The sequence below is a fragment of the Halichoeres trimaculatus genome, unplaced genomic scaffold, assembly GCF_033239565.1.
Source record: "Halichoeres trimaculatus isolate MK-OKI-2021-1 unplaced genomic scaffold, fHalTri1.1 fHalTri1_scaffold_4, whole genome shotgun sequence".
Lineage (NCBI taxonomy): Eukaryota > Metazoa > Chordata > Actinopteri > Labriformes > Labridae > Halichoeres > Halichoeres trimaculatus.
In genome coordinates this window covers 4,265,505-4,271,504 of record NW_027437182.1, presented here as the reverse complement: position 1 = coordinate 4,271,504, position 6,000 = coordinate 4,265,505, and the positions used below count along the sequence as shown (strand labels likewise).

At 38.3% G+C, this 6,000-nt stretch overlaps 1 protein-coding gene across 2 annotated transcripts in view; it reads left to right on the top strand.

Moving 5' to 3' along the window:
- The first annotated feature begins 754 nt into the window (after positions 1-754).
- exoc2 (exocyst complex component 2) overlaps positions 755-6,000 on the top strand; it is a 78,935-nt gene continuing 73,689 nt past the window's right edge. For both annotated transcript variants that reach the window (XM_074669085.1, XM_074669084.1), the window contains exon 1: positions 755-810. The gene's annotated coding sequence lies outside the window, so the exon portion shown is untranslated. The remainder of the gene's footprint in view (positions 811-6,000) is intronic.

Sequence of the window (6,000 nt, the reverse complement as noted above, 5' to 3'; positions counted from 1 at the left end):
AAAAGGTAGATAAATGTTCTGGGACACACCATATAAATTATACTGCTGAACCAGAAAGAGATATAATGTTTACAATAGTTCATACTTATTTCAATACTGCATTTAAAATGATTTAAACTCAAACAATTCGAGCAAAACGACATAATAAAGGAAAATAGTCAGACAAGCACTATTATTAACACACTGACCTTTAAGGCTACTGTGGGAAATGTATCAACTATACCGAAAAGAAGAATGAATTTTATTAAAAACTGTTGCCGATAAATTTGGAATAAAATATTTTTTACCTCTTTTTGTGAAATGATTGTAATTAGGTTTTAATAGTAATATAGAATAGAACTTTGTTGTCATTGTAAAAAGTACAAAGAAATTGAAGATATTTAATATTATACAATATATAGCATTTATTTAATATTGGGAGAAGATAAATGAATAACATCTTAAAAAAATGTGAGCTTCATTTTCAATGAAATAAAATCACATTCTGATGTTCATTTGCTGAGAAGTGGTGGAAAATATTTTGTTTTCATAAAATACAATATGTGCAAAAGTGTATTTTATCTAAAAAAAAAATAGTATCAGTGTGTGTAAACCTTTTTTATTTATCTTCTATTTATTTATTTTTTTTATCAATTTATTTTTTACATCATCAAAATAAAGAAATAATAAAAACGAGTTTCTGTCTTTGTATGTGATTTCAGTTTAATTTATTTTGCCTTTTATTTTGAAAAGCCGCGCCCCAGAACAGAGCGCCGGAAGTAGTCACGTGAGATACAGGAAACGATCGCTGCAGCCCAGCCCATGTAAACAGTAAGTCACTCTTTTCTACTGCATTTCTACTCTTTTTTGCTTTTTCAAATAGATAAGGAAATTTTGATAGGAAACTTAATAATGTAAGCGGTTTTAAGTCCCACGACGAACACAGAACAGGCTCCCCTGAGTCCACCGATAGAGGAAGTAACGTTCGGAGCTCATTACAGGCTAAGCTAAGCTAAAGCTACCTTATGTCAAATTTGTAAACAAATCCGTTGTAACGCTCGTAAAATGAGTATGTTGCTTTACGTTCGGTTTCTGTAATGACAGAAGAGGGGCAGGTATCAGCATTAACGGCTGTTAAACTGTCTTGGGTGTGATTTCTTTAGCTAAACCGATCTGTGTTGACATATCTGTCAATTTAAAGGGTTAATCGTTCATGTTTGACAGCTCGCATTTGGTGCTCTTTTATGGTGTTTTCCACGCGTGTCTCATCGAGGAGACTTTATTGTCTTCTTTATCTGATTTCAAGGTGTACAAGTTTGAGTGGCTTTGTTTGAGCAGAGCTTTGTAGAGTCTGTCCTCACATATACAAAGCTGTAGTTAAAACATCATTCCCAGCTTCCGATTTGATTGTTGCAGATGGGCTCCTTCTGCGTTTTTCACAATGAGAATGAAGATTTTTGGAAACGTACGTTGAGTTTTAATGAATCTGGAGAATCACTAGAATAGTACAAGTCAGATATGACGAATCTCTGTGCAGTGGTTTGGACCAAAACCTCCCGTGGAAGAGACACTAACTTTAGCAGCATCTCACATATTGGACTGACTTTGTTTGGGTTTGTCCCAGTGCTTAGTAAGGCTGGTCTCAGTGGTAATGAGGTGAAGTAGGGGTGCAGCAAAAACCTCTGCATAATTTTTCAAATATTCAGGTTTTATTAAAGCTTAATAAACCCTTATCTGACCAAGCAACCTACTTTTAAGAGCATGATCTCCCTTTGGCTGACCTAAGTTTAATAATGTCTGATCAGATGGCTCGTTTATTTGCCTGTCCGTACTTCAATAACTTATGACATTACAAATAATAAGCAGAAAATGCTATTTTCATTGCCATTAAAAGTAAAAGTATGATAATCATTTTGATTAACCATCAGTATCATCAGACTTTAAGAAAAAAATAAAACCACATTTTTTTTTAAGAGAGAGAGAGTGGCAATAACCAGTATTCTCCATAGTTCAATGGTAAAAAATTATAGGATGGAAGGTAATGAAGGTAACGAAGGATATGTGGTTCCCTAAACTACTTTTTGATCACATTTTTTTTATGGCAGTTGCACTGTTTCACCCTCTAAGACCCTGTGTCCCCCAATCAAACAAGTCTGAGATGCAGAACTCAACTCATGTCTGTTCCTTTCACCTGAATTTTAATGTTTTGGTCAGCTGAGACTCGCTTTCAAGCAGATAAAGTTGATGTAAATGAGATGTAAATACCTGCTGCGCTGTTCCCGACATCAAACTTAGTGAAGAAAAATAGCTAAAATGTGCACAAATGCTGGGGCACAGTTCACTTTCATTATAAACAATGACACCTGCAAGCTAGTGATGGTTTTGTGTGAAGTGGACTCAAGCTGTATAGAAACATCTGAGGGATGATCAGTGAAAATAGGATGCAACTGAGCTCAATTTTGAGCTCTGCAGCAAAGACTGTGAATACTTATGTTCACTTAATTTCTTATATATTTTTTTATTTTTAATAAATTTGCAAAAACGTCAAAACAACATTTTCAATGTTGTCATTATAGGGTTATGTGTGCAGTAGACTTTTGAGGAAAAAGAATAAATGTATTCCATTTTATAATCAGGCTATAACATAAACAATTGTGGGAAAAGTGAAGTGCTGTAAATATTTTCTGGATGCACTGTACATTTCATCAGATGTGCAAGTTCAAGTGTTATTTTTGGTCTTCTCTTGCATCAATAAAACCCAGCAGTTTTTGTTTCAGTTGCACCTTTGTTTTATTGAAGATTTTAAGACTGTTTTTAAGTTGGTCTCATAGGCCTGTCATGATAATCAATAAATCAATTAACCGAACGATAAACAAAAACGTCCTCGGTAAGTTTGCCAGCCTCGATAAACTGACACGTGCATGCATGTTTGTTTTCCTCCTCTCTTTCGACCAAAGAGGCTGAATGAGAAGATGGCTCACTACGTCTATCTTTCCTAACATCGGGGTGCATAGGTTCTATAGCCGATTTAGCGGATTTATAGCGGAGTGAGCATCTGTCAAAATGCGATCTTTGGGGTGAAGACGGGGCTGCTTGCGCGTACACACGGAGAGAGCTGAAGCGAGTGTCCTGAGGGGTAAGGAGGAAACACACGCTAATATGAGTGATGGCACGAAAGATACGGTTCTTAAGCTGCCTGCCACAGTCCCAGTGTGGGAATATTTTGTTTTTTATCAGAATGAACAAAGTGTGAGCTCATGAGCACCAGCGAGCTGATATGTCGCATTTGTTTGAAAATAGTGGCGACGAAGAAGAAGAAGGGGAGGTGCAGCGGAGCCTTGTTCTTTGACGATCCGCTCTTACTGAGGCTTTTGGTTGGCAAAGTAAATAGAAATAAAAGCACCAAATGATGGGCGCTCAAAGACAGCTACATTGCCAAAGAAATGCAGCCCTTCAATACGGTTGAAAGCCAGAAATGTTAAAAATGTTTGACAGACAGTACGGATTGACTGGGAAAAAGTACATGTTACAAATAATTCAGGAACTGTATAAACTCCCTTTTATTTAGGCTATAGTTTTTATTGCTGTTGTTTTTTTTTTGGAGTTTTGTTTTTTCTTTAGAGACAGAGTCTCTGTTTTATTGTTTTTGATTAGTATTAATTATTTTCATTGACATGCATTTTTTCTAAAAGAGAGTCCATTTCATTTTCATTGTATTTTTTTCTCTTTCTTGTTTGTTAAATTTATTATATTTCTTGTTTAATTTATTTTATTTAAAAGATCCTGACCTTTTAATTACAGTTGAATACTCTTAAGAAATTACAGTTTCTTGCTTTTGATATGGTGTACTCACTTTATTATCCCATTTAACATAATTACATCAATGAAAAAAATGGGAAAAAAAACAAAATAATATTGATAATAATATCGATTATCAGCAATAATATTTTGGAAAATTATCGTCTAGCAAAATTTGTTATCGTGATAGGCCTATGGTCTCACTGTGTTAAGGACTCTTCTCTCAGCTCAGCCTCATTAAGCGCTATGTTTTCAAACAGAACACAATCTAAGCCTCTAAAATCCCTACCCTTGTGTACTTTTGTCAAATATTGGTAAAACACACTCTCTCTTAATAGGCTTTCTCTAGAGAAACAGTACCTAACGCTGTGTGTTTGTTCAACTGATTGATCGTGTGTGGGAGGGAATGAGAGGAACTGATTGACAGGCCAATTGCAGGCAGGCGCCATGTCACAGGAATGAGTTGTCGTTGAGCTCCTCCATCATTTGTGTCGACACACATGCCAGAAAAGTCCTCAGCCCTTCAGTGAGAGCCCACAGAGCTCTGTGGATCTCCTTCCACAAAGTCAGCACTGCTTGGCTGGGGAATAGCGGGGGAAAGGCTACACTGATCCATTTCCTGCCCCCCTCCTCGGGCTCTAATTGAAAAATTTGGGTGGCCCTGCTTGTTTGTTTTGGTTGAATGTGGTGGGTTGTGTTTTTTTGAGGCTCTCCTCTGTGCCGCTGCTCCGCAGACCTTGGGGTGAGTTGAGCGACGGGGGTCAGGCAGAACCTTGTTTGTGAAGCGGCGCTTCTCCCTCACCCCTGTCTGCTCTCTGCAACCAACCTCACCTGGTAGTCCTCTTCCTGCTGACAGGCTTGCTGGGCCACTGGTTTTCACAGTATGGTTACTGTGACCCAGTCAGACCTGGATGAACAGACAGACAGAAAAGCTTTAGGCTGGGAAAGCAGAGCAGCTCGGAGAGAAAAGCTCAAAGCAACAGAGTCAAGTTTCTAAGAGTAGAGTGTTGTGAGATTCAGACTTATTAAAATAACACTTTTGCTTTATTCTGACACAATTTGACAAAAATAAGTTAATGATGAGGCCGCAAAGCTAATCTGAATACTCTTGAAATCAGTTTAAGGCCAAATGCAAAATTGAAATCTGCCATTTTTTCCGATACCCATCCATGATTCATGATGCCATGCCTGTCTTCATTTAAAGGGGACATATCATGCTGATCCCTGATTTAATACTTACATATAATATAATAAATTTGAAAACAAGACCTTTCACCCACTGAATTTTCAAAAAAAGAGATATTGTAATTTTTCTGATATCCTAGAACGAGATTTGATGTTTCTAAAAATAGGTCATTGCCAGTTGGCCGCAAGATTTCGCCCTTGTGACGACACGAGGATCCTTTCTTTTTTTTGGAGTAATCTGATAAAGCAGCTCCTCCTCTGTGATGTCAGTTAGTCACACAACCGCCACAGAGGGATACACCCACCAAGAGCCGACTGACTGAGTGCTGGATGCAGGGACTCTGTTCTGCTGAGCAGCTTGGCTTTACATGGTGAATTAGCAGTTAAAACACTGTAGTTTTAGCAGACGTCGTAATACTTGTGAGACTGTGATATTTGCATGCTTGTTCTGACATGCACTGTGAACCTGGACCACAATAATGCTGCGGTAATAACATAGTGAGGAACTGACGGTAGAGACGATCTTTAGACGACTCTTTCAGCATGATGGATAAAACAGACAGAGAAAAGTGAAGGAGCAGGATGGAGCCCTGTTATAGAAATAGTTTATTGGTGAAGTCTGCCTATATTTCCAGGAATAAACTATACATGTTACAGTACCGGTTTGACTCACCACACTGAAGCGTCCTGAGATGATCTGTGTTGAAGTGGATTTTCTTCCACCTGAGCTGCAGAACCGTCCGGGTCTGACTCGGGGTCCAATACAAAAGGACGTATCCTACACTCTGCCATTTTATTAGTGCTATCAATGCCTTACGGTGAAGTTTTGGCAAACAGCAAACTCGCTCGGTCTGCTCCATTCAATGTGGCGATTTTGTAAATACTGCCATGCTGCAAAAACCGCCCCCTGGCTCTACCCCCTCCGCCCCTCTGATAGAACTGACCAATCAGAGCACAAAGGTCTGTGACGTTGCGAGGTTACTGGAGGTCATTCTCCAAACGGAGCGTTTCAACGAGATCTTCAGAATGGCCTAAAAT